Here is a 21,460-nt window from a genome sequence, read left to right on the forward strand (position 1 = left end):
ATGTCCAAGAATTCTGTACTTTTCTCTGATTGTGTCTTTTATTATTATTATAATTTTTATCAAGTCAATAGCTTCTTTTACCTATTTGTGGATATTAAATGCAGGTCAAAAAATCCTATTTCAATTTTCTACATTGTTTCATTTCCCCCAAATGCTATGGCTTCTTGGAGGTCTCTTGATATTAAGAAGCTGTTTGGAAAATGTGTGTGTGCAGACAGGAGGACATCTCTACCAGGGCTTCCTGAGAGCTCCATAGCAGAGGCCCAGCTGTTTCAGTGAGTAGTATAAAATGTCAGTATATGCAAATCTTTCCCTCATCCTCCACTCAGTCTTTTTATATCTCAAGAGAAGAGAATTATCTAGTCGCCAGCCTTGGGGAAAAAGCCTTGTTGCCTGCGTTCTTGGAGTTGAGTCATGGAAAAGTGGTGGGTGTCTCAATGTTCAGTATATAGGTTTTTAAGTTTTATTTTTAAATTTGCATACAGTAGCATTCACTTTTTTTGGTTTATAGTTTCATGAGTTTGGACAAATGCAAAGAGTCACAAACCACCACCACAATAGAAATAGAACCGTTTCATCCTCCTCCAAAATACTCTCATGCTTGCCCTTTGCATTTTCTCTCTCCTCTAAGTCCTAACCATGAGCAACCTCTGATCTCTTCAATATTCCTAAGCTTTTGCTTTGCTATCATATCATATTCATGGAATCATTCGTTTGTGACCTTTCCTTGTCCAGTTAATTTAATTTGGCATAATGCATTTGAGATTTATCCATCCTGTTATATATATCAATAATTCATTTTTTCTTGCTGATTAGTATTCCATTATACAGATTATCACTGATTGTTCATCCAATCCTTCATTGAAGGACATTTAGATTGGTTCTAGTGTTTGGTGGTTATAAATAAAGCTTCTATAAACCTCTGCATACAGGCCTATTTATGAAAATAAATTTTCATTTAAATCCCACCCCCTAGAAATACGACTGGTAGGTCAAATGATAAATGTATACTTAACCTTATAAAAAACGGACAACTGTTTTTCCAAGTGCCTGTACCATTTTGCATTTTCCTCAGCAATGTATGAAAGCCCCATTTGTTCTGGAGCCTTACCAGGATTGGCACTGTTAAGATTTGTCTGTTTTTTTAAGTCATTCTAATAGGTGAATAGTGATATCACATGGTGCTTTTAATTTGCATTTCCCTAATGACTAACCATGATGATCATCATTTCACATGCCTATTTGCAATCTATATATCTTATTTGGAGGAGTAGGTTTTGAAATATTTTGCCCGTGTTTTCTATACGATGTTTGTTTCCTTATGGTTGAATTTCAAAACTTTTTTTTTTAAATATATTCTGGGTGTAGTGCTGCTTTTTCAGATGTCTGGTTTGCAAATATTTTCTCTTAGTCTGTGGCTTGTCTTTTCACTCTTTTGTTTTATTTATTTATTTTTGAGAGAGAGAGAGCAAGCACACGTGCAAGAGTGAGCAAGGGGTTCAGAGAGAGGGAGAGAGAGAATCCCAAGCAGGTTCCACCCTGATAGCACAGAGACCATGAGATCCTGACCTGAGGTGAAATCAAGAGTCAGATGCTTAACTGACAGAGCCACCCAGGTGCCCCTTTTCACTCTTTTAATAGTGACTTTCACAGAGTATAAATTCCTCATTTTAGTGAGATGCAATGGTCAATTTTTTCTTGTATGAAATGTGCTTTTAGTGTCATATCTAAGAATTCTTCACCTAATCTACGTCATAATATTTTCTCCTGTGTTTTCTCATAAAAGTTTTATTGTTTTAGATATATTTCAATCTATAACCTACTTTGAATTAATTTCTATAAAGATGTGAGGTATAGAACAATGTTTTTTTTTTTTTTTTATTTATGTATCTCTAACTTTTCCAGCAACATTTGTTAAAAGATGATTCTTTCCACCATTGGATTTCCTTGTCCCTTTGTCAAAAATAAACAGACTATATTTGTATGAGTCTATTTCTGGGCTTTATGTCTTATTCCATTCATCTATCCTTGAACCAATATCTCATTGTTTTGTTGGTTTATAGTGAAATTTAAGGTAAGCTAGTATGTGGCCTCCAACTTTGTTCTGCTGTTTCAAAATTGTTTTGGTGCTTCTCTTTCCTTTTTCCCACATACATTTTTTTTTTCTGAGAGAGAGAGAGCATGAGAGGTAGAGGGAAAGAGAGAGAATTTTAAACAGGCTCCACGTTCAGTGTGGAGCTTGATGTGGGGCTCGATCCCACAGCTATGAGATCATGGCCAGAGCCAAAATTAAAAGTCGCATGCTTAACCAACTGAGCCATCCAGGCGCCCCAATCCACTTACATTTTACTTTATTTTATATTATTATTTGTTTATATATTAAAAAAATTTTTAATGTTTACTTTTGAGACACACACACACAGCACCAGCAGGGAGGGGCAAAAAAAGAGAGAGACACAGAATCCAAAGCAAGCTCCAAGTTCTGAGCTGTCAGCACAGAAACCGATGCAAGTCTTGAACTCACAGACTGCAAGATCATGACCTGAGCTGAAGTCCGACACTTAACCAACTGAGTCACCCAGGTGCCCCTCCACCTACATTTTAGATCAAATTGTTGACATCTATGAAAATTCCTCTGGGATTTTTTTCTGGAATTGCAGTACAAATAATACATTTAACTTATATACATGTAAGTTGCCTCCCAGAGACTCTTAGAAATAGTCAAGAAAATTTTGCAGAAAAGTCTTAAATCAGCAAGCATAACCAACAAACTTTGACTTGGGACTCCTGCTTCTGTCAAGATGGAGTAACAGGAATTGTTTCCTGGCAGAAACAACAGCAAAAACAACAACAAAAACCTAGAAAAATATATTAAACAATGAGTTCCAAGTCATTGTTCATTAACCAATGAACAGCATTTTCCCCTGAAAAATGGGAAACAAATGACATGAGCATTATGCAAGATGGAGTTGGGAATCTGGGGGTATGGAGTCTGCTAAAGTTTTCAAGATAAATTACTAGAGAGGAGAATGGTACATTGAGAGGGAAGTTCAGAGATCTCCAGATATTACCTTTTCAGTATTCTTCTGGGTACAAATATACACATGCATGTGAAAAAACTACTCTAGGCAGGGGAAAAGACCACTTAAAAAAAGTTAAAGTGAATATATTAAGGGGCCCTGAAATAGTGCCTGTTGCCACCAGCCAAAATGGAAAAACTCAATTTTGGGAGCAATGGTAGAATGCTCAGAAACTTCTTGTAAGAAGTTGGGTAGGGGTGCCTGGGTGGCTCAGTCAGTTAAGTGCCGACTTCGGCTCAGGTCATGATCTCACAGTATGTGAGTTCGAGCCCCACATCGGGCTCTGTGCTGATGGCTTGGAGCCTGGAGCCTGCTTCGGATTCTGTGTCTCCGTCTCTCTCTGCCCCTCCCCTGCTCATGCTCTGTCTGTCTCAAAAATAAAAAAATAAACAAATTTAAAAAAAAAAGAAGTTGGGTAAATAATTAGCCATAGACTGGCACAACTCTGAACCTGCCTAACAAACCAGGAAAGCCAGATCCAAACAAATCTAACAGTTTTGCAGTGAATTAACTGTATCCATGAACGAAGCTTAAGAAGATTTATAGGAATACAAAAATATCCAGTACCCAGCAAGATAAAATTCTTAACTCCTGGCATCAAATCAAAAATTACCAGGCATACAAAGAAGCAAGAAAATATGATTCATAATGAGGATAAAAACCTGGACCAATCAAAGTGGACCCAGAACTGAAACAGATGCTAGAATTAGCAGACAAAGATGTTAAAACAGTTATTAAAACTGTATGCCAGATGTTCAAAAAGCTGGAGGAAAGACTGAGCAAGTAGAAAAATGATATAAATAAAAAGCCAAAATCATACTTCTGAGATGATAACTAAAATCTCAGAGATGAAAAAAAGTCACTGGTAAAATAATTGGCAGATTAGACATTGCAAAAGTAATAATTATTATACTTGAGACACAGCAATAGAAAATAGGCAAAATGAAAAACAGGAAAACAAAAAACAAAAAACAAGAATAAGAGAATCGCTAAGATGTAGAATCACTTCAATGGTTCAATATGTGAACTTGAAGTCTATAGAAGAAAGGACAATGAGGTTGAAATTTTTTTCAGAAAATATTTGAAAAAAATGACTGAAAAAGTTTCAAATTTGATGAAAACTAAAACCCCATATACCCAAGATGACTAATGCACTCCAAACAAACAAAAGCAAAACAAAACAAAATACAAAAGCAAAAACTACATCAAAACACATACAATCATATTCTGCAAACCATAAGGAGAAAATCTCAAAAGCAGCCAGAGGGGAAAAAAAAAAAAGACATATTAAATAGAGAGAAACAAAGATGAGGATTATAGCAGATTTTGCCACAAAAACTATACAAGAGAAAAGCAATGGAGTAACATCTGGAAAGTTTAGTGGAAGAAAAATGGTCAACTGAGAATTCTATACTCAGTAAAAATAACTTTTAAATTCACACAAGAAGTAAGGACTTTTTCAGATATACAAAAGCTGAAAGAATTCATCACCAACAGAGGCATAATACAAGAAATATTGGAGAAAGTCCATCAGACAGAATGAAAATACCAGATGGAAATATGGATATACACAATGGAATGAAGAACATTAGAAAAAGTAACTCTGTGTGTAAATGTAAAAGGACTTTTCCCTGCTTACTTAAATGTCTGTAAAGGATAATTGACTATGTACACACACAAAAATAATAATGTATTGTGGCATGGAAAACATGTGGAAATAAAATATATGACTACAACAGCACAAATGATAGGGTGGTTGAAATGGAAGTATACTGTCAAAGTTCTTTTATGAGATGTAATGTGGTATGACATCACTTGATGTTAAAGATAAGTTAAAGATGCATACTAAAGATAAATTAAATATAAGTACTAAAGCCCTTAAAGCAACTGCTAAAATAACAAAGTGAAGAGTAATATCTAATAAGCCAACAAAGGAGATAAAATAGAACTACAAAAATATTTTATTAATTAAAAAAATGTGAGAAATGAAGAAAAAGGGGAACAAATAGATGGGACAAATAACAAGGTGGTAGATTTATTTTTATTTTTTTAAAAAATATTTATCTATTTTTTTTTAACGTTTATTTATTTTTGAGACAGAGAGAGACAGAGCATGAATGGGGGAGGGGCAGAGAGAGAGGGAGACAGAGAATCGGAAGCAGGCTCCAGGCTCTGAGCCATCAGCCCAGAGCCCGACGCGGGGCTCGAACTCGCAGACTGCGAGATCGTGACCTGAGCTGAAGTCGGATGCTTAACCGACTGCGCCACCCAGGAGCCCCAATATTTATCTATTTTTGAGAGAAAGAGAGAAAGTGAGCGCAGAAGTTGGGGAGAGGCAGAGAGAGAGGGAGGGAGAGAATCCCAAGCAGGCTCCACACTGTCAGTGCAGAGCCTGATGTTAGGATTCAGTCTCATGAACTATGAGGTCATGACCTGAGCCAAAATCAAAGATCAGCTGCTTAACCAAATGAGCCACCCAGATGCCACCAAGGTGGTAGATTTAAATTTAACTATATAATTAATCACATAAAATTAAAGCATTTAAAAACCTTAGTTAAAAGGCAGAGACTTCTTCCAGATTGGCCAAAAAGCATGACCTAACAATTGGCGGCTCTAAGAAACCCACTTTAAATATGTTAGACACAAATAAGAGTAAAGTAATGGAGGGGCGCCTGGGTGGCTCAGTCCGTTCAGCATCCAACTTATGCTCAAGTTGTGATCTCATGGTTCCCAGGTTTGGGCCCAGCATCGGGCTCTGTGCAGATAGCTCCAAGCCTCGGGCCTACGTCAGATTCTGTATGTCCTTCTCTCTCTGCCCTCCCCTGCTTGTGCCCTGTCTCTCTCTCTCTCTCTCAAAAATAAACATAAAAAATTTTTTTAAAAAGAGTAAATAATGGAAAAGGATATACCATGCCAATACTAATGTAAAAATAGCTGGAATAGTTCATGAACATCAGACAAAGTAGACTTCAGAACAAAGTATATTATGTTGTATAAATGATGATTTCATAAGAACAAAGACTTCAACTCATCAGGAGGACATGACAATCCTACAATTTTATGTACCTAGTAAAAAAGCTCCAAAACACATGAAGTTGATCAAAAAACTGATAGAACTGCATGGAGAAATAGACAAATACACAAATGTAATAAAAGAATCAAATCTAACTGATAGAATAAACAAGAGACAAAATGTCAATAAGGATGTAGAGCATTTGAAAGACACTATAAATCCTGACCTAATTGATATTTATAGAAAACTTTAAAAGCAACAAAAACACAATTTCCTTTCAAATTCATGTTGAACATTTGCCAAGATAGATTGAGTTTTGGAGCATAAAAAAAAGTCTCAACAAGTTCTCTGACCACAGTGGTATTCAGTTAGAAATCAATAACAGGAAGCGTCTGGAAAATTTCCGAATATTTGGCAACTAAATAACATACTTCTAAATAACTCAGGGGTTAATTAAAAGCTCAAAAAGAAATCAGAAAGTATTTTGTACTGAATGACAGTGAAAACAGAAAATATCAAAATATGAGGGATGCTACTCAAGCAGTAATTAGAGAGTGATTTACAGCACTAAATGCCTATATTGTTGGATAATAAGAAAGTTCTCAAATCTTTGACTTCAGTTTCCACTATAAGAAAATTAAAAAAGGAGCAAATTAAACCCAAAGTAAACAGAAGATAGGACATAATTAAAGATTAGAATGGAAAACAAAGAAACGATAGAAAAAAATCAGTGACACTTAAAGCTGGTTCTTTGAAAAAATAAAGTTGATAACCAGATTTATTACAAAGAAAACAGATAAGACCCACATTATCACACAATATCAGAAATAAAAGAGGAGACATAAGTACAGATTTTACAAATAATAGATGGGCAATAAAGACATATCATGAAGGACTTCATGCCAATAAACTTGACAACTTTGAGGAAATGAACAAATGCCTTGAAATACACAAAGCACTAAAGTTCACTCAAGAAGAAATCAGATAACCTGAATGGCCTATATCTATCAGATATCATATAGAATTTCTAGCCAGTGCAACCAGGCAAGGAAAAGAAATAAAAGGCAGCAAGATCAGAAAGGAAGAACTAAACTGTTTTTATTCACACATGACATGATTGTCTACAGGGGAAAATTTGATGGAAACGTACAAAATGTTACTAGAACTAATAACAATTTAGAAAAGTTGCAGGATACAACATCAATGTACGAAAGTCAATGTGTTTCTGTGTATGAGCTATAATAAATTAAAAATTAAAAAAATATCATTACAGCAGTACCAAAATTATGAAATATTTGGGATGAGTACGACAAGCAATGTGCGAAACTCGTACATGGAAAACTACAAACCACGCCGAGAGGAATTTTAGGAGACTTAAGTAAAAAGGAAAATATATTGTGCTCATCAGTTGAAAGACTTAAAACTGATCAGATATCAGTTCTCTCCAAACTGATCTACAGATTCAACATAATCCCAGTGTATACCACCAAGCTCAGGACTAACATTTTGCTAACACTTTGAAGCCACACCATAGAATCTGCTAGAGGAGTAATAGCACCATTGTTGCCATTGCACTAGAAAGTTGGCTTCGTAAGGCTGCCCGCAACCTAACATGGCTTCAGCTGCTCCCACTGCCAGCCCTGACTCCAGTCGAAAAGACTTTGCAAACGTAGCTTCTGCTAAAAGCCGAAAGTCTTCGCCATCATTCTCTCTGCTATACTGATTACTCTGCACAAAGGTTGTCTCTCATGTGGCTCACTTCTGGACTGAAGTCTCCTGGGGGTGTAACAGACTACTGGTGCTGTTACCTGCCTGTGCTCTAGCTGCAAAGGAGGTTGAACAAGTGAGCCATCCACGTGTTTAATCTTGAAAAGGTGAAACTCACAAAGTAGAACATTTCCCCAAATTAGAAAGGTGTTAGAAAGTGTTGGGAAGCCAGAAACATGACATATGCCCTGTATATAGGCCAAATACTAAAAATAATCAACATAAAATAATTGGACGTTAGCTGTATTTTAAAAGAAACTGCCCAAATTAGAAGTATGTGAATCTTTTGTTAGTCCTCAAGAAAGAAAAGCCTGTATTTTATTCCAGGGTGTACGTCTGTCTGTCTCCATTTCCCTCAGATTCACTTGAAGAGTTCCAAAAATGTGTGTGCAGGTGGCAGTCAGAAAGAATACAAAAACAAAGCATAGCCTAAGGGATGTCGAAAGTCTTCACCAAAAATCTAAGAAGGAATGACCTATTTCCCTTTGCCCAATCTGTACTGCTTTCCAGGGAGTCCTAGAAAAATGGAGAAAGGCAACCATATGCAATTAGCCCATGCACAGACATGGAAATCTTGTGTGAGTGTATCTATCATTGAGCCCTAACTTGAATCCTGAACCTTAGGTAAAGGAACAGTGAGAGATGAAGTTTGTAGCTTTTTGGCCTCTCCAACTCCAGGTGTGGGATGACGGCTGAGTGAGTCAATGAACTATACCAACTACCAGTGGCCAAGAACGACTCCTACAATGGCTCACCTCATTCTCAGAGAAAGGAGGGGTCTAAATGATCTGGGGTGTAGTGAGAAAGGGGTCATTTTGAGAATGTCTATCACTCAGATAATCCTCTCTCTCCATCACCTTGTGTCAGCGACTTGGAGGGAATTCTAACAAAAATGAATGACCCATTTCATGGAACCCTTTCCAAGTCCCTAAGCAAATTAAACCTCAGATATATATATATATATATACACACATATATATATATATGTATATATATATGTATATATATGTGTATATATATATATAATTTTATATATTCCATATTTATATATATGGAATTTTAAAAATTATAGAATTTTAAAAATTATGGAATTTTAAAAAAATTATAAAATTCCATAGTTATATATATGGAATTATATATATATATATATATATATATATATGGAATATATATGGAATTTTCCTTCAAAGGAAATAACAGCAGAAGTAGAAATAGGAAGGACTGTGAAGCCCATTGGCCCGAGAGATTACCAGCAATACCCATAGTGCAGCATGAAGATCTGACACAAGTCAGCTAGATGGAGGAGTGTCATACCACAGCCAGACGGCACCAGTGCCATCAATGACAATTCAGAGAACACTTCCCGGTCCCCCGGACTAGCCAGGAACTAGAGAAGAGGGAAACCGCAGGCTCTCCAAGGTAGCTGGGAGTCCCTTTCGTGAAAGAACCCTGCAAGGGCTCAGAAACAATTGGGGCATATGGGGTCAGGAGCTGCTGAACAACCAGATGCTGAGGTGATCAATTGGGACAACAGCCAAACTGAAAGTAACAATCAAGCTCCTGTACTGTGACAACGCAAGCAAGAGGCAAAAAGTGGTGCCGGCTTCCCAGTGTTCCATTTTCCCCATGGAATGGCACCGGGCAAAGGTCGGGTAGATCCGCCAAGATCGGGGGGTGGTCACAAGATAGGCTCACTGCCGTGGAGCCCTGAATAAAGCCTTCTGCGTTTTTACGCTCTCATGGGTAAAGAGGAGGAAGGGGATGAAGGCCGAGGAATGGAAAAGCACTGACTCAGAGTTGAGAAAAGTGCCTCAGTCAAGGTCTCCATAAGGAGGCTTCTAAATGGAGGTGCCTATGCTCGGAATACAGATCTGAGGGTGAGCATGGCTGGCCTTGGGAGCCCAGAGCCCTTGACTGCAACTCCCTCTGGAAAATGGCAATGCAGTGGCTGTGCACCAACTCCGGTGTGGAGAGGGCAGCTTCCCCCGCCTCCCCTGCCCATGCGGGCTGCCAGGCAAAGCCTTTGTAATTTCCTCTGGTTGGTCCTAAAAGATCCCACATAGGATTTCTGGACTAGAGCTGGACTCCTCAGGACAATGCGAAGGATTCTCTTTGGGTGGAGGATTAAAGTCCTGTAATAGAGTGTGGGGGTGGAATTATAGAAATGCTGTGTGTGTGTGTGTGTGTGTGTGTGTGTGCGCGCGCGCGCGTGCGCGCGCACGTGTCTATTAAGTCTCCGCTGTTATGGTGGTCTGGACAAACAGATTACGTATTTTTAGACTACATCCACTTAAAGCTACATACAAATTTTATTTTAAAGGCCAAGAGGCTTTTTTTTAAAGCTAAGAAACCTATAAAGAAATGTACTATTCTTTCAAAGCTTACTTGCTTATTTGTTCCCCAAGACTGTCGGTAATGCCTTAAATTATAACAGCGATGTTAACAATGACTCTGGTGTCTGAATTCTTTTTTCCTGGCACTTCTAAAATATTTTATAAACAATAATAACAAGAAACCAGGTGAGGGAGAAGTCCCAAGAACCAAGCACTAACTCTTCTTGAAACATGTCCAAAGAGATGGCCAACGAGGCACAAGCCACCTTCCTCCCAGCTTTGGGTATTTCTGCTGGCAGAGAAAGTCACAGAAATTACCATTTCCCTGCATTGGCGGTCTCCTGGCTTCTGAATGTCCAGAAACAGCTGTAGCAGTACAGCGGAGGTGGAACAGATCTAGGCACCTAGAGGCTTCAGTGGCAGCCTCAGAAGTCATGGCTGCCCCACAAGTTCAGTTCTGTATTTTTTTGCATGTCATTTCTGGAACCTCAGATCTCTAGTCAGAACTTTTTCCTCTAGATCTTCCAACGATTCTGTGAGCCCCTAATTCTGGACACTGAGTCACCGCTTTCTCAAAATATCCAGAGCAATTTCTGTTTCTACTCCTCTCTTGTAAGAAGACCTCTGGGATGCAAGTTTAAACTCAAGCTGGACCAACATGTTTCACCTTAAACCCACCTCTCCTTTGCCACTATAAATATTTCTCCTTGGATATATATTTTTTTCCCTGCCCAGTACCGAGTGGTGTATATATCTTCTGATAGTGCTTTCACTAAGAATACGTATAGTTTCAAACTTCAGAAGCTGTTGCTAGGGGACAGGTACAGTCACCGTACATCTCCCCTTTAATCATTTTAATGGGAATGTTCCGGAGGGCATTTTGACTTGAATTTCTCATTTGCCATGGTCTTTCACGCACACGTTTGAGGATTAGGCCAATTTTTTTTTTATTATTAAAAAAAAATTTTTTAAGCAGCTGCAAGTGAAGACATACATACCTAGTGAGTATTTTGGCGGATCGCATAATGTTTCAAATGATAGCATCTTCCAAAGTCAGCTCCGTGTACTGTAAAAATCAATGGGTTTTGCTTTGCTGGAAAGAACCTGGAAGAGCCAGGACTGTTGGGTACAGATTCAGCACCTTTGCCAGAGCAGCTCAGCTCTGTGGCCGGCTGGCAGTTCTTTCTGGGAACCATGCCTTAGGTATTTCTGAAGCAGTGTCAAAGGGATTTTTACTATAGGGTGCTATATCCAATTAATTCAGAGGACTAAAAATACAGCCTGAGACAGTGGAATTTTTGACTGCAGAAGTCTCTGGCCGGGGTTTCCATTCTGGCACATTAAAATAACATTTACTGCATTAGAATAAAACCCCTGGGCAAAAAAAAGCAAAGGAAGGCAGGGAGCTCCCTCTTCTTGGTAGTAAAGTGGTGTGAGGTTTTCAATTTTATGTAGTGCTGCTCTTTCAACACTATATATTTGCAAATGCCATGGGTGCTCTGGGCATGTGACCTGTCTGCCTAATGATTTAAGCCGCAGTACTAACTTAATTACCTCAACCTGGCAAGTTTGTTGCAGGAAGAGACCAGCAGGGCTGCTTACTGCGAACCAAGAGGTATTTATCAACTGTGTTTTCCACACTTTCTTTGCTCTTTCCTCTGAGTTTGAAAATGAGAGGCAGTTCTCTGTTTTTACCCCAAAGTCCGACTAATTTTCTGGTTGCTGTTTAATCAGACAATGAAGGCTCAAGCAGGTTACAGCAATGGCCATTGGTAGTTACCAGTGGTTGAACCTTACATAAACGCCGCGAGGCTTTACATTTCCTGCAATAAGAGTGTGGCAATCCACAATTCTCATGCTGCCCTTTATGTGGGGAAAATTACAGCTTCCCATCTTCTTGTTCGAGTTACTTAGGACACATATATCTCTTAACCATACTTAATGCTGCCTGGCTTTTAGGAAGGAAAAGGCTGAAAAGGAGATGACTTTGAATAGTTTGCAACATGAATACAACATAAGTATCACCCTGCCATTTCTGTATCTTAGAGGTGGGTGGAGGAAAACACAGGTGCATCTCTCTGCCAGAATATATAGGAATATATTTTTGGAAGATTGTATAATGTAGTGCCCATTATACCATTGGTTTCATGAGATAATTATGAAGCACTAAAGCAAATCAGCATACTAGACTAGTTGAATATGCTAACATTCTAATTTTGTATAGAAGGTGATTACTGTTATTATTATTTATAAAGTACAGTAAGTGTACATAATGTTTTATAAACACATAGGCAGACAAGGGCTCTGCCCAGAGGTACCTAAGTTCTAATTGCTTGAATTAGACAATCTAAATGAAAAAGAAAAAAAAAAACACACCAAAACCCCAAAACTACTCTTTGCTAAAGTGGAAGGAGACCAGGCAGAAAATGGGGTTAAAGAAATAAGTGTTCTGGAAGGACTGAAGGATAAAAGCAAGTGTGCTTTTTAGTCTTAGACTGAAGCTGCTTTGCTCAATTCAGAGAAAATCAAAGCACTGTAACTACATCCACTTAAAAAGACTTCCTGATGCCTCTTAAGAAATTCTAATTGGCTCTTATAAATTCAGTCCTCCCCTACTTGCCCAGACGTAAGTGTCTGGATCCCCAAATCCCAAAGCAGAACTCACGGGGAGTCACATGGAAAGCAGAAAAGGGTACCAGATTGTAGGCTCTTTGGGGGCAGGAAACAAGTCTGATAGGTACTTGATCTTCTAAATCTATTCTCTTGGCCAAGACTTTCCCTGACTTGATACCACTGATGGGAAGAATGAAAACTGTAGCAGCACCATTGTTCGCACATAAGCAAATCTACCTATGAAAGCATCCCTTATAAAAACCCTTAAAACCCACCCTTTGAGGAAGCCTTCCCCCAAATCGGAATTGAAAACAACAAACTGACTCTTTACTATTCCTCATTAGGTTTCATAATGTGACAAAAATGTTCTTTGGTCTCAATATAGTCCATTTAGGATGAGTAGTCTGTGACTCATGGAAAAGCAGATCCAGGGAATGCTCTAAATCCTATCTGAAAAGCTACGGAGCAGTAGCATTTCAACATATGGACACATGTGTAAGTTAAATGTTATCATATTTTAAATATAAATAACCCCAGCCAAATCCAGTTTTTTAATTGCAAAATTATTGTTCATCTGCAATAGTACTTTAGGTGTACTATTTATAAATATGTCATGCCAACTGCTTGTTTCGGTTATGACATTTTTAAAATTTGAATGTATCAGTTTAGCACTTTCACTTCTTAAGAGAAATCAGCCATTTAGATTTTGTCTTTGAGGTTAACTCTACCAGGATTAGAAGGTACTATACAAAGCTATACTGTTCAAATACAGAGCTATTAATATATCATGAGGCATAAAATATTAAGAGCAAACCCAAGTCTTGAGAGAAGTTACAGGAAAATTCCAGTGTTTTATACCAAATTTACTATGTCCTAAAAACAAATGTTTACAAATTTTTTTGTTTTCTTTATCATGAGCTTAAATGACCCTTTTCGTGTCTTTTTGAAAATGTATCCACACACAATTGGACCCATTTGTTAAAATTATTTTGACCATAGTCTCTCTTTATAAACACATATAATAAACATATAAAGATATACGTGCCAACTGGTTTTTAGGTAAGCCCTATGTGAACTCATTTTTCTCAGTTTTGATTTTTTAAAGTTTGAATTTTAATCCCAATTAGTTAACACACAGTGTTATATTAGTTTCAGGTGTACAATATAGTGATTCAACACTTTCATCCATCACCCTGTGTTCATCACAACAAGTGAATACCTTAATTAATCTCCTTGACCTATTTCTCCCCACCCCCCACCTCCCCTCTGGCAACCAGTTTGTTCTCCATAGTTACGACTCTGTTTCTTGGTTTCTCTCCCCTCTCCTTCTCTTATTTTTTTCCCTTTGCTTGTTTGTTTTGTTTCTTAAATTCCACATATGAGTGAAATCATAGGGTTATTTGTCTTTCTCGGACTTATTTTGCTTAGCATTATACGCTCTAGCTCCATCCACGTCATTGCAAATGGCAAGGTTTTGTTCTTATTTATTTATTTATTTATTTATTTTTCAAAAAAAAATTTTAACATTTATTCATTTTTGAGAGATAGAGACAGAGCATGAGCAGGGAAGGGGCAGAGAGAGGGAGACACAGAATCTGATGGAGGTTCCAGGCTCTGAGCTGTCAGCACAGAGCCTGATGTGGGGCTTGAACTCACAAACTGTGAGAGCATGACCTGAGCCGAAGTCAGACACTCAACTGACTGAGTCACCCAGGTGCCCCTCATTCTTTTTTTTTTTTTTAATTAATGTTTATTTATTATTGAGAGAGAGAGAGACAGAGAGAGACTGGGTACAAGTAGGGGAGGGGCAGAGAGCGAGGGAGATACAGAATTTTAAGCAGGCTCCAGGCTCTGAGCTGTCAGTACAGCTGAGCTCTAGTTGGATGCTTAACTGACTGAGCCACCCAGGTGCCCCCATTCTTTGTTATAGCTAAGTAATATTCCATTCATATATATACATCTTCTTTCTCTCTTCATCTATCGATGGACACTTGGCCTGCTCCCATATCTTGGCTATTGTAAATAATGCTTCCATAAACATAAGGGTACAGGTATCCCTTTGAATTCGTTTTCTTTGATTCTTTGGATAAATACACAGTAGTGCAATTGTTGGATCATAAGGTAGTTCTATTTTTAATTTTTTGAGGAACCTCCATACCGTTTTCCTATGTGAAATAATTTTAATCTTCATTCCTGCCCTTCCCCTCCTTCCTTCCCTTTCCCCTTCCCCCTTCCTTCCCTTCTCCCTTCCCCTTCCCCCTTCCCCCTTTTCCCTTTCTTCTTCTCTTCCTTCTTTTTTTGCAGAAAACGAGGAGTTGAATCAGAGCTTGTTTTGCTCTGGAGAAAGCTTCCGGTAAACCAGAATTATGAGTCTCCATGATTTTGCCAACATGTATTTGCTAAAGGGTTTGGTTTAGAGGCTTTAATAGCTACAGGGTATATGATAAAAAACCACTCTTATATTAAAATATTGCCCTCTTCAAAAACAAAAACAAAAGCAAAAGCAAAAAACTACCCTGACTCCCAACAGAGCTATTCCTTCTTTGTAAACACGATGTTTGGACTATATGGTAGCTATGGATTGGTGTGTAAGTATAGATAATTTTCCATCTGGTCCCTGGAAGGTGCCTGACAACTGAACTGCCTGGCCATAGGTGAACTGCAGGGTCACACAAGCATTGTCCTGAAGCCTGTTGGGCCATACTGGCAGTGCCTGGAGCAGTGAGAGCGGTCCTCGCAGTGATTAGGGCAAAGTCCAGGGCAAGTTGAGCTAAGAGTGTTTCTTAACTTATCAGAAGTGCATACACCCAACTTAAATGATTTTATGCATTCTGACCAATGGGAAACTATTTGCAATGCACTTTGGGCAGCGTTCTGTGTTCCAAACACCAAATGTTTAAAATATATATGTGCCAGGGGCGCCTGGGTGGCTCAGTCGGTTAAGCGGCCGACTTCGGCTCAGGTCACGATCTCGCAGTCCGTGGGTTCGAGCCCCGCGTCGGGCTCTGTGCTGACAGCTCAGAGCCTGGAGCCTGTTTCAGATTCTGTGTCTCCCTCTCTCTCTGACCCTCCCCCGTTCATGCTCTGTCTCTCTCTGTCTCAAAAATAAATAAATTAAAAAAATATATATATATGTGCCAATTAACAAACATGAAAGGATTCTCATAGGATAAGATCAGAAAGTGATGTTTCTCTGGACAACTTAACCTCCCACTCAGTCATGACAGTTATCCTTTTGAGAAATGATTTTTCCTCTCCTCTCCTTTTCATTTCATACATAAATATAAATATAATATACATACTGTATATATTTTGTTTGCTTCTCATAGATGGCATGAGACAGTTTAAAACATGTAGATTTTAACAGGTACTTATTTTAAACTCTTTAAAAAACAATTAATCCGGTCTACATGTATGTATTAAATGCCATTTTCCCAGGCACCATGCTGGGTCCTGTGGAAAGAAAGACAAAATTCCTGCTCCGAAGGAGATTTTTGAATTTAGAAAGGAGACAGAACTGCAAACCACCAATGCCATTAGAATGTGAAGGAAAGTTACCCTGGAGCTGTGAACAGAATATAATAGGAAATCAGGGAAGAAGTACTTAGGCCCGCTACATTCAATAGCCATTACTTCCTTTGGCTAGGTCAGCCAGCTGTCACACCTGCTAAGACAGCATTACTAACTGGCCCTTGACACTGAACAGTTGGAAGCAAAATTGTGCCCCAACTTGGAAGGTTCGTATGTACCAGCATACCCGCCACTTTACAATCTTGTTTTCAAACCATTCCTTCGTAAATGACTTGCTTATTCCCACACTACTAATCTGAACTTAACAGTTTCAGGAACAGTCATTCCTACTGAGGAATCACTGTTTCTGAAACATGCATAATTAGGATCCAGTTATGTAATTCCTTTGTGATGACAGGGTGTTTTCAAACTTCTCTGTTAAAAAAAGGGCCTTTGCAAGAGGTGCTGGAAGCTGATACCCTAGGTCCTTCCCTGAAAATTTCCTGTTCTATCTTCTAATTAGCAACATGCTGCATCTTTACTTATTTTAATTATTCTACTTGTTTGTTAAATCCATCTCCTAGTTGAGAATATCTATATATTATTGTCTGATTAGCTAGAATTCTAAGTTTCAAATGTGGGAATTCCTGAGGCGTTTAAACCGCAGGCAGTAGCCCAAGATCCCAAACTTTCTGCTAGTCTGTTAAGCTTCCACTGGAGATTCAAGAATGCAACGAAACTTTCTGCTGCTTCAACCAGGGCTGATCCTACTTTTAGTAACTTTAAGAAGCTGAAGTTTAAAAGTGTGAGCAGGGGATCTTTCTCTCCCATTCTGTTTACTTCCTGCTTCCCACCCTCCACTCTTTCCATTTGAAGCAAGTGTTTTAACGAACTAGAGGCAACTCGGAGATCAAACACTATCCAGGAAGACGCCTGCATTAAAAACTCACTGCCACTTGGCTGGGGCAAAACCGCTGGCTGCTCCTGCGGTCACTGCAGTGCGCACCTGACGTCTCACGGCTGACAGCGGATCCGGTCTCGGCGAGAGCGCATTGCACATTTTGCTCCAGCCCGGAGGCGGCGGGCGGCGGGAGGGCACTCCCGGGCTGTGCAGAGCGCAGCAGGGGCACCGAGCCAGGCACTTTGCCCCAAAGATGGCCGGGTCGCTCCTAAGGGACAAACGCTCCAGGGAAAACTTGAGCCATCCCAGAACCTCTTGAAGACCTCTCATTTGGTTCCTCCACAGAAAGGGTCTTCTATTTTTGATCCCCGGGACAACTTCAGAGAACGAGGAAAGTTGGGTGGCTACTTAAGGATTGGGGAGTGTGGCAAAGACTCAAACTGTGGCTTCACCCGGATGATCTCTAGGGACTCTGCATGGAGTTCTAACCATCGCAGCTTCCGACCCCGAACCCAAGGACAAGGAATCGCGCATCTACAGTCAAGCCTCGGCCTTGACCCGTTTCTCTGGTTCCGCCCAGCTCTGGTGGAAACTCCCCCAGGTTCACGCGGGGCTGGGAATTAGGTGGGAAAGGCCAGGTCCCCTTGATCCCTTTACAGCAACTTCTCAGCACACAGCGGTGTCTGTTCAGAGTAGGCACCCTTGTGGCGGACCAAAGCGAGCACCTTCCTAGGACCTCTCAGAGAGAGTGGAGGCCAAGAGGACCCTGAGAGGACCTTTCCCGTCCACACCCCGCCTCCTTCCCATGGGAGGTGAAAATCAACCCTCTCGCACGGTTTACTCCTCTCTTCTTCCTAAACATCCAGCGCAGTGTTTTAAAGGCGCCCAGAGCATCCTGCAACTTTGGGGAAAGAGAGCGCCCGACTCCCGCTCTCCCACTGCCCCCGTCGCGTTAATCCGTTTCCTTTGGTCGCTTTCAAACTCGCGTGGGTAGTATCCCCGGATCCCCGCCCCAACCTGGAAGCGAGCGCCCCCGGCTGTTCACGGCAGCCCCTCGGCGCCTGTTTGCAGGGAGCTCGGTTTCTGGCTCGTCGCAGATCCAGCTGCGGTTCCGACCGGTCCCCAGCCTCGCGAGGCACACGCGCGCGTGCACACACACGCGCTCACACTCCCGCTCACACTCGCGCATCCTCGCTCCCGGCACCCCACCCTCCGAGCCGCTTCTCCGCGGGGTGGGGGGGGGGGTGGGGTGACGTCAGGACTGCAGTCCCGAGGAGAGCGGCTGGAGAGGGTTGCGCGCTCCTCGCCTAGGAATCTGGAGGCGCACTCGGGCAGGCGCCGCTCGCGCGCTCCTCCCTCTCCTCTGCACCCGCTGTCACGCTGCCCGCCCGCGGGGGAGCCTCGCGAGCCTCCAGGTGAATTGAAAGTCGTTTCCGGGGGAGGACGGAGAGGGTGCTGCAGTCCTGGCAGGCACTGAAACTGCAACTCGGACAGAAACGACCCGGCGGAGGAGCGGGCGCGCGGCGGCGTGCGCAGCCTCCCCGGGCTGCCGGAGGCGGCCGCTGCACAGCTCGCCGCGGAGCGCGGCGGCCGGACCTCCGCCCCGGCACTCCCCGCCCCGGGCGCGCTCGCCGGGGAGAGACCCCCGAGTCCTGCGCATTTCGCAGCTGCGCCGGCGTGGGGAATGAGAGCGCGGTGGCTCCGGGTCGCCGCGGAGCAGCTGCCGGTGGGAGAGAGAGGCGAGGCGAGGGGGCGGCAGCCTCGGCCCGAAGTAAGTGCAGCAGAAGTTTGCGTCGGTTTCCCCGCCGCTCCCCTGGAGCGAGTGGCAGGCACATCTCCTCCCCTCGTTCTCTGAGGACGACGAGGGCACACTTCCGAGGCAGTCTCGCCCGGGAGAGAAAGTGAGCCTTACCACAGGCGGGCGAGGACCCCGGGAGGGCCAGGGCAGGGAGGGATCCCGATGTGGGGGGGGGGGGGGGGTGGTGAGGGGGTGCCAGAGGCAGAGACCCCGGCTGGGGTGAGGGACGCGAGAGGAGCCCGAGCCTGGAGCTCTGAGAGCGGGAGGGGGGTGGCGAGAGTGAAGGTGGAGGTAGTCACACCTATGCTGGTGACCTTGGCGTGCCCCCCTGGAGTGGCGAGCCGGGGGCTTGTCAGAGGCTGGAAACGGCGCGGCTAGAATATTGCGTGGCTCCTTACCCGGGGCCTCGCTGAGGCCACCGCGCTTCCGGACGCCGGACGACGGGGGCACGAGGAGCGAGAAGCCCGCGCGAGGCGGCGACGCTGGAGGGTGGGGACGCCGGCGAGCGCAGAGCCCGCGCTCGGAGCGCGAGGTTGGGGGTGCTCCGAGGCGCTCCAGCTTCCGCGCGGGAGACCCCGGTCGGCGGAGGAGGCGGGCGTGAAGCCTCAGGTCGCTGCGGTGGCCGTCGGGCGCCTCTGGAGCCTCGGTGCCTAGTGCTCCCAGTCCGGAGCAGGCTGACCGGCGGGCGGCGGCGCGCCCCCGGCTGTCCCCCACCCTGCGCCGGTCCCCCCGAGTCTGCAGGCGCTTCCCCGCCCCGCCGCCAGGGCCGGACGCCACCGGGCTTGCCCGCGACCCTAGCTCCCTGCTCAGCCGTTCGCGGGGCCCGTTCAGCTCTTCTTTGGCTCCTTCCTCTCTAACCGGACTCCCGAAGGAGGTTTTATCCTTTAACTTGACCGAACTTCTGATGGGGAACAAAAAAAAAAGTTCACGGCAGCCGCGCGCCTCGCTAGGAGCAGAGCCCCGCGGAGGGCAGGCGGGGGCGCCGCGGGCCGGCTCGCCCGCCCTCTCCTCTCCTGGGAGGGTTCTCAGGGAAGTTTGGACAAAATGTGACGCGATTATTCTGGGAAGGCCACGAAGGCATCTTCTTCCAGAGTAGGACCGTCTGTGCCTGGGAGTCCGGTGTCCCACCCGGCTTCTGGTACCAAGGGTACATACGCATGGGGGGACGAAGACGATTAATTAAACCCCATCTTTCAAAAAGTCATTCATGATGCATACTGGTCACCCAATTTCATTTACTCCGATTCATTCATTTATTCACGCAGAAACACTTTAGGAGGCCCAGTGTGTGCCAGGCATTGTGTTAGAGGCTGTGGCAACAGAAATGACTGATGTTTGGTTCCAGTACTCAGGGAGCTTACAGTCTGGAAGAGCAGTGGTCGGGAAAGAAGATGGAAAAAATACATGTCCTACAGGAGACGGCAGGTGCTACCTGGTTTTCACCACAGTGACTCACTCCCATCTCCTTAACTGTGGAGCCCAACATCTGCTGTATTTCATCTTCCCTGAAGGCAGCGACACTGTCATTCTTTTTGACGCCCAGAGGCCAATACTGTGCCAAGCACATAGTAGGTCATCGATAAAGTCTGTTAACTGAATGGATGAAGGGATAAGTTATTCATATTGAAGAGTGTTTTAAAGAAAGATAACCATGCCGTATAGTCGTCCCCCTCATTGGAGGGGGAAGGGATCCATCCAAAACCCCCAGTAGATGCCTGAAATTTTGGAGATAGTACTGAACCCTATACATACTGTGTTTTTCATTATACATTCATACTTATGATGAAGTTTGACTTGTAAATTATGCAAGTAAGAGATTAAGAGTACCATAATAAAATAGAACACTTATAACAAATACTGCAATAAAGTTATATGAATGTGGTCTGTCTCTCTCAAAATATTGTACTGTACTCACCCTGCTTCTTGTGATGATGTGAGATGATAAGATACCTGTCTAATGAGAGGAAGGCATTGTGATGTAGCATTAGACTACTACTGACCTTTTGACCACACCTCTGTGGGTAACTGAAACCTTGGAAAGTGAACCTATGGGTAAGGGTTGGGGGGCTGCTCTATTGGGGGGACATTACAGAAGAAAGAGAATGAGTTGAAAGGGGAAGGAATCAGGGAGCTGGAGAGGGCAGGAGAAAAAAAAAAGATAGGGCTCATGAACATTTGGAAGTATATATTCTTTAACAAACAACTTTTGTCTTCCATTTTAAGCCAGTGGAAATTAGCAGCACTCAACTCCGTGCTCTATGAAATACAGGAATCTCTGTGGATATTTGGATTATAACTTTTTTTAGAGCAAGGCCTTTGTTAATTACCATATGGAGGTCATGATGCCATGATCATGTGGATATGTTGATAATACGGTGATTTGGATGTGTCTAGGGTAGAGGAACAGGTTGATGAAAGAATACTTTAGAATTACCAAAATAATTC

The 21,460-nt window shown here is 42.4% G+C and overlaps 1 pseudogene; it reads left to right on the top strand.

Annotated features, from left to right (window-relative positions):
• LOC125919762 (uncharacterized) overlaps nucleotides 1–21,460 on the top strand; it is an 81,034-nt pseudogene that overhangs the window by 24,205 nt on the left and 35,369 nt on the right.

The sequence above is a fragment of the Panthera uncia genome, chromosome B4, assembly GCF_023721935.1.
Source record: "Panthera uncia isolate 11264 chromosome B4, Puncia_PCG_1.0, whole genome shotgun sequence".
In the NCBI taxonomy this organism is placed as follows: domain Eukaryota; kingdom Metazoa; phylum Chordata; class Mammalia; order Carnivora; family Felidae; genus Panthera; species Panthera uncia.